Source organism: Chinchilla lanigera, unplaced genomic scaffold (assembly GCF_000276665.1).
Source record: "Chinchilla lanigera isolate Chin_1 unplaced genomic scaffold, ChiLan1.0 scaffold00015, whole genome shotgun sequence".
Taxonomy (NCBI): domain Eukaryota; kingdom Metazoa; phylum Chordata; class Mammalia; order Rodentia; family Chinchillidae; genus Chinchilla; species Chinchilla lanigera.
This window is the reverse complement of record NW_004955416.1, coordinates 8,410,602-8,418,190: the sequence shown is the minus strand read 5'-3', so window position 1 is coordinate 8,418,190 and position 7,589 is coordinate 8,410,602. Positions and strand designations below refer to the sequence as shown.

The following is a 7,589-nucleotide window of genomic DNA, read 5'->3' as shown; positions in this document are numbered from 1 at the left end:
GCCAGGACTGGTGGCACATGCCTGTGATCCCGGCACTAGGAGGCTAGGCAGGAGGATTGCCACGTGTTCCAGCCTGGGCTACATACTGAGTTCAAAACTAGCCTGGACTACACAATGAGACTGTCTCAAAAAATAAATAAAAAAATAAAAATAAAAATAAAGGATACTATACAGTAGTACACGATAAAAGAAGTAATATGTCAAATATGTAGCTGTGCTTGCTTACCTCCCTCAAGGCTTTCGCCCTTGGAGAATGAAAAGGGGGAGCTGGGAACAAACGTTGATGAAAAGTACCGCAGGTGTGGTGACACACGCCTGTAACTCGGAGGCTGAGGCAGAAAGGCTGCCTTGAGTTCAAGGCCAGCCTGGGCTACATACTGAGTTCAAACCCAGACTGAACTACATAGTGAAATCTTGTTTCAAAAAATAAACAAAAACAACAACAAAAACACAATACACTCGCGGTACTAAGCCTCAAAATTGTTTATAAATACTGTTCCCCTAAATGAAACGACTTCAAAGTTCTTTTAGTCAGCCTTAGGGACATAAATCCCTTCTAACTACACCGGAAAATACATTTTCTTTCAAGGAAACAATACAGTATTTTTCCAATAAGGTAGTGGGCTGATACAGAATATAAATGGAATTAACAAAGATGGCTATGCCCAGAATATTACAACAAATTACACATCTCCCACATTACTTTAACGACTGGGTGGGTGGGTGTGACTTTTTGTCCTTCTTTTGGGGGGGGGTCTCATAATTATTAATTTGCTGTTTGGAATCGAACCCAGGGCCTCCAACTTTGCAAGAAAGCACTCCACCATTGATTTACAACCCCAGCCCACCTTAATTTTGGTCGTTATCTACATGTAACTGGGGTTAGGTACCGGTAGCGACTGACCTTAAAAGTGAATCCCCTCCACAGAGCTAAAATATTAACGAAAGGCTACAAAATTAGTAAAACGCCTGGAGCACAGGTCTCTCAACTCCGAGACCTCGGCTCGTCGCGCCACATCACGCAGTTTCTGCCGACGCTCGCCACGCTTCGACGTGGGAGGGGTAAAGCTGGCCATATGGCCGCGGCCCTGGCGAGACCAGCCCCCGGCGGCGCATTCGTGGGCACGTGACTCGCCACGCCCCTCCCCCCGCCTCCTTCCCCGCGCCAGCAGCACGCGCTGCCAACCTCATCATGTGACCTTCACGCGGCCCCGGCGCTGCCCCTGCAGGCGACTCTTTCCAGCAGCCATTTTGCCGAGACTTGTCGTCCGCGCACACGGCGGAGAGGAACACCACGAAATGCAGTGGCCAGGTTTTCCAGGCCGCACACGCGCTTCGAAAGAGCGCTCAGAGTGGCAGGGTTGGGCCGAACCTCACTGAACACGTCGCACCCCGGGGCGCCGGGGAAAGCAATAGGTGTGCCTCGGCCTGCGATTGGCTGGAGCGCGCACGTGACGCGACCCCCCCCCCTCCACCCTCGCCGTCCTCCTACCCACGGAAACACCCACGACAGCCTCTTAGCACCTCGCGCCAAGTACACGCCACCGGGCGCGCGGAGACGGACGGAGCGCGTGGCGAGAAAGGCGCCTGCGCGTACCTGCCCGGGAGGATGGTGGCCGGCCCACGCGCCGCGCAGCTCCCGGGTCGGGATCCTCGCGCTGCCGGGCCGCGGGGCTGGTGATTGGCTGTCGGGCCTGGTCACGTGCCGCTCCCGGGCCTGCCCCTCCTTGCTAATCACCTGGCACCCCGCTCGAAGCGGCGACCTGAGTCGTTCGCACGCGGAGGGGGAGAACAGTCGGAGGTCCTCCTATCCTGCCTTCATGGGGTTATATCCACGAAGGAGAAACTAGAAGCAGGGTCCTGAAACTAAGTAAGCTTGCACCTACCGGCTTAACTTCGCGGGCCCCGCCAGGTGCCGTGAACCGTCGCCCTTGGGCGCTCCCCGGTGCACGCCGGGATGCGTCTGGCGCCCCTCGGTGCGCTGCAGAGCATGCCGGGAAAGCCACCTCTCCCCAGCTCCTGGCTCGACCTCTTGGGCGTTCCTCCCGAGTCCCCTTGAGTGCCCAGCCCTTGGGCTGTGAATGAGACGGTTTGGGCAACTATGAGAGTGTGACGGTAGAGCAGGAGCTTTCGGTCCCTCCTCCCAGCTCGCGGGATCTGTGTGGTCTTGGGGAAACGCTGAACCTTTCTCCTTGGAGCAAGCCTTTCGTCGGTGCCTGCTGAATGACTTGGTGACTATAGCGGAAAATTAGCTAAGGTGTTTACCCATAAGTAAACTAACCAGCCTGTTATGGTCAGTGTAAAAGAATACAAACTTACACCTTACATCAGGCTCCCCCTGAGAGCAGAAATAATAGTTAAATTTTTCTAGGAACCACCGAGCAGAGGGAGGAACGGAGGTTTTTAAAAAGTCTAAGGGCGTATCCCTATCACAGTTGCTGGTTCTGCCTAATACCCCCCATAGTGTAGTGGAACTGAGAAAAACACCATCTGCTAAGACAGAAAAGGTAGTTTTAAATCATAACCTAAGTTAATTTTTGATTCTCAAGCATACTTGCAGGCCCAAACCTAATCTTACTTAAATGAGCCCCTACTTAAAACAATTCACACCTTTTCTGCTATGAACTCTACTGCTGTTTTGTTGATGTCAAAATTTTATCAGTTCTCAAAGAGATGATCAAGCTTGATTTTTTTTTTTTTTTTTTTTTTTCTGAGACAAGGTTTCACTATGCAATTCAGGCTGGTTTTGAACTCACTTTGTAACCCAGGCTGGCCTTGATTCGAAGGGATCCTCTTGCCTCAGCCTCCAGAGTGCTGGGATTACAGGCGTGCATCACCACACCCAGCCGATGCAACATGTTCTTAAAACATTTCTTCCTCCACTATTCTGTTTCTCCCATAGACAGTGCTAGAAGCACACTAACAGATTCTTATACTGCAGATCTTTTTTAGACTCCTTAGTGACTGTTGCCCATCTGTTATCTTTATATTACTTCTGCCTTCATTTCAAGGGGTTTTTTTTCGTTAATGTTAAAGTGCTGAGCTACAGACATTACCTCAGTAAAATAATGGTGCCATGAATAGGCTAACAGGATAAAGGGGTACCTGTGCCTGCACTTCAAGGACACAGTAAAGACACCCTCAAAACTCACTCTGCCTTTCAATTATATAACAATGTTTAAAATGATCCCCTCCCTCCGATTCCTTCCAGTAGTTTCTTTTCCTCACCTCCCTAAATCAGTCACCATTAACAAAGGGAAGTGGAGCTGTGGAAGTATCTCAGTGGCATAGTATATCCATGGGTTCCATCACCAGCACCACTGAAAGACTGAATGAATGGTTTAGCTGGGCAGAAGAACTTCCCATGGACCTTTGAAACTCAGTTTCCAAACGCAAACTGATTCTCTCTTTCCTCACTCCACACCTAGCCTGCTATGCATTTTTTTTTTTTTTGGTACTAGGACTCGAACTCAGGACCTCACACTTGCCAGCCAGTGCTATGCATACCTTTAAATGCCCGGTGCCGGGGCTGGGGATTTAGCTCAGCGGCACAGTGCCTGCCTGGCAAGTGCAAGGTCGTGAGTTCTATTGCCGGTACCAGAGAAAAACAAAAACAAAAACAAACCAAAATAAAATGGGTTGGGGATTTAGCTCAGCGCCACAGCACCTGCCTGGCAAGCTCAAGGTTGTGAGTTTGATTCCCGGTACCGGAAAATAAATAAATAAATAAATAAATAAATAAATAAATAAATGCCCAGTGCCATCACCATGCCATTAAGCCCCTCAGGCTACAAACTTACAGTGCCCTCAACTGCTTTTTATCTATTTTCCATATATACTTGGTCGCAAAGTTCCCTGTTTCCAACACTTAAAAGTCTTCTAGAGCCAGGTGGTGCATGCCTGTAATCCCAGCACTCTGGAGGCTGAGGCAGGAGGACTGTTGAGAGTTCAAGGCCAGCCTGGGCTACATAGTGAAGCACTGTCTCAAAAAGACAAAAAAAAAAACAAAAAGTCTTTAAAATTTAGTCCTTAAACTGGGCATAGTGTTGCATCCTGTAATCACAGCACTCAGGAGACTGAGGCAGGAGAATCCTTGCTAGTTCAAGACCAGCCTGGGCTACAAAGTGAGCTCAAGGCCAGCCTGAACTGTATAGGGAGATCCTGTCTCAAAAAGACAATCAATCAATCAATCAGTTCAGCTCCTACTTTCCATTTCCTCCACCACTGCAGTAGTTTAACACTTTTATCTCTGTGAGACGCCAGTGCAATAAATATTGCATTGTAAAAGATAATACCATGTTAACATTTATTTCTGGATACTAAACTCATATCATCATGGAACATTACTTAGCCATAAAAAGAAGAAAGTTGGGCATAGTGACACAGGGCTATAATCCCATTGCTTAGGAAGCTGAAGCAGGAGGTTCATCACGAGTTTGAGAACAGCCTGGACTACATAGGGAGTTCAAGGCCAGCCTGAATTACATAGTGAGACCCTGTCTCAAAAACAAAAAAGGAGACCTTGCCAGTTGTAACAACATGGATGAAACTGGAAAACTTTATACTAAGTAGTGTAAGCCAAACACAGAAAGATAAATACTATATGACACCACTTGCAAGGGGAATCAAAGAGTCAAACTCATAGAAGCAGAGACTAGTGGTTGCCAGGTACTAGGAATGGAGGAAGGAGTAGGGAATGGAAAAATGGTGATCAAAGGGTACAAACTTTCTTTTTTTTTTTTTTTTTTTTTTTTTTTTTTTTTGTCTTTTTGAGACAGGGTCTCACTATACAGTTCAGGCTGGCCTTGAGCTCACTTTGTAGCCCAGGCTGGTCTTGAAGTCACAACGATCCTCCTGCCTCAGCCTCCCAAGTGCTGGATTACAAGTGTGCACCACCATGCCTGGCTTCCAGAATTTCATGGTGGCACAGACCTGTAATCTCACCATTCTGGGAGGCTGAGGCAAAAAAAATCACCATGATTTGGGGGCCAGTCTAAGCTATATAGTTTAAGGCCAGCCTGAATTACATAGTGAAACCCTCCAAAAAAAAAAACAACCAATAACAACAGCAACCAAAAAAAAAGAAAGGATGGATGAAGACATTCTGGAGTCCTAAGGTATAGCACGGTGACTATAGGGAATACTGAATTTTGTAAAGAGTATATATTAAATGTTTTCACCAAAAAAAGTACATGAGGTGATAGATTTGTTAATTGGCTTGATTGTACTAATCTTTTCAGAATGTACCTGTATCAGATCATCATGAGATATTTGTATATCTCAAATATATATAATTTGTTAATAAGCTGGAGGGGGACTAGCTATAATGGCATTCACCTGTAGCTCCAGTACCGGAGAGGCTAAGACAAGAGGATCAGGAGGATTGCTTGAGCCCACAAGTTCAAAACCAGCCTGAGCAACCTAGCTAGACCCCATGAAAAAAAATGGAAGGGAGAATACAAAATTTGTGGTCTACATGGCTCTACCCAAGATTAGTAAAAGATTTATGATATCCTACATAATAAGTTTAAAGTGTGTGTGTGTGTGTGTGTGTGTGTGTGTGTGTGTGTTGTGTGTGGTACTGGGGTTTAAACCCTGGGCCTTGGCACTAAATTACATCTCTAGCCATTTTTGTGTTTTTTTTTTTTTTTTTAGTTTTGAGACACAATCTCACTGTCATTAAATTGCCCATGGGCTAGGAATATAGCTCAGTGGCACAGGCACCTGCCTGGCAAGGGCAAGGTCCTGAGTTCAATTCCTGGTATAAATAAATAGATAGACAGATAGATGATAGATAGATAGATAGATAGATAGATAGATAGATAGATAGATAGATAGATAAATTGCCCAGGCTGAGCTGGAACTTTATAGTCCTCTGGCCACAGTCTCCTACAGGTGTCACTGCTATGCCTGGCTCACAGTAAATGTGCTTAGTAAGAATGAGAAAAATAATTTTTAATATATGGAGATGGATCTAATCATATGCTATAGGAAGTTATGCAGTCCGGACATTTTTTAAAGATGTTTATCTTAGAAGCTGTTATGATCCTTTATGCTATTTTCAAATATTTCTGATTATCCCAACTTCCAGGAATATTCTATAATTGCTCTTACTTACACCTTTGAAGTTAGAAGTGACTAAAAAATTGTTTTACCCACCCAGTGTAGTGGCACACACCTGTAATCCCAGCACTTGGAGGCTCAGGCAGGAGGATCATTGTGAGTTCGAAACCAGCCTGGGCTACAAAGTGAGCCAAGGCCAGCCTGAACTGCATAGTGAGACCCTGTCTCAAAAAGACAAAAAACAAAACAAAACCAAGAATGGACCAGAATCCAGTCTGTTCAGGAGGCCCCCAGTTGCCAGTGTCCCGGTAATGCTATAAACACAGAAACACAGAGGACTAGAAGATTTCAGCAATATGTTTGTTTGTTTGGTTTTGGTTTTTTTTCCAGTACCGGGTACTCAAGACCTTGCGCTTGCCAGGCAGGCTCTGACTTCAGCAATATGAAGGGCCCAACTGCTGAGGGTAGCACAAAAGAAGAGTGCAGAACATTTGTTCATTGGAACCTTAGCTTGTATCCCATCCCATAATCTACTCTTCACAGAGAAACCAGAATGACCTTTTTGAAATATTACTGAGATCTTATGATTCCTGTACTTGAAACTGGCCAATTTCATATTATACTTATAATAAAGTCCATGTGCTTTACCTTGGCCTGTGAAAACTAAGGTTCCAGCCCCTCCCTCCTGTCGCAGCCTCCCAAGTACTGGGATTACAGGCATGTGCCACCATGTTTGGCTTCCCTATTATTATTATCATATAGTAAACGCCACTTTGCTGGGGTTGTAGCTCAGAACATGAGGCCCTAAATTAGATTCCCAGTACCAAAACATAAAAAATAAAAACAAACACCACTTTATGAGACAGGGGTCTTATCTGACAACACCATCTATAGCTGACTCCCTTCGCCCATCAATCGTGTCTATTTTATTTTGTTTGTGACATTTCTTACCATTATAAAGGTTTGAGATTGGGGATATAGCTCAGCGGCATAATCACTTGCCTTGCAAGCCTGAGGTCATGAGTTTGATTCCCGGTGCCAAAAAAATACAAGTAAAAAAAATGTAAAGGTTTGTGTTTTTGTTGTTATTGTTTACATGGTACTGGGGTTGAACCCAGAGCCTTCCTACCGGGAAGCTAGCCCTTTTTTTATTTTTCATTTTGAGACAGGGTCTAAGTCTCTAAATTGCACAGGCTGAGCTTGAACTTGAAGTTCTACCTCAGCCTGTGCTGGGATTACAGGCATGTGCCTACACGCTGGACTAAATTGTTTTAATGTTTCCCTTCAGTCTTTACCCACAAGAATGTAATTCCCATGAGAATAAAACCTCTGCCTGGCAAGCACAAGGTCCTGAGTTCGATTCCCAGTACAAAAAAAAAGAGAATAAGACCTTTCTCTGGCTGGGCGTGGTGGTGTACACCTGTAATCCCAGCACTCTGGAGGCTGAGGCAGGAGGATCGTTGTGAGTTCGAGACCAGCCTTGGCTACAAAGTGAGCTCAAAACCACCCTGAACTGCATACCAAGA

At 45.6% G+C, this 7,589-nt stretch overlaps 1 protein-coding gene across 3 annotated transcripts in view; it reads right to left on the bottom strand.

The window, feature by feature from the left end:
- The window catches only part of Mga (MGA, MAX dimerization protein), a 150,136-nt gene extending 148,181 nt beyond the window's left edge, over positions 1 to 1,955 (bottom strand). Inside the window, exon 1 of one of the 3 annotated variants that reach the window (XM_013512579.1) lies at positions 1,887 to 1,955. The gene's annotated coding sequence lies outside the window, so the exon portion shown is untranslated. Of the gene's footprint in view, positions 1 to 1,186; positions 1,368 to 1,597; positions 1,697 to 1,886 lie in introns of those variants that run through there. The other 2 variants (XM_013512576.1, XM_013512582.1) reach the window with 2 other exon arrangements.
- Positions 1,956 to 7,589: the final 5,634 nt, after the last annotated feature.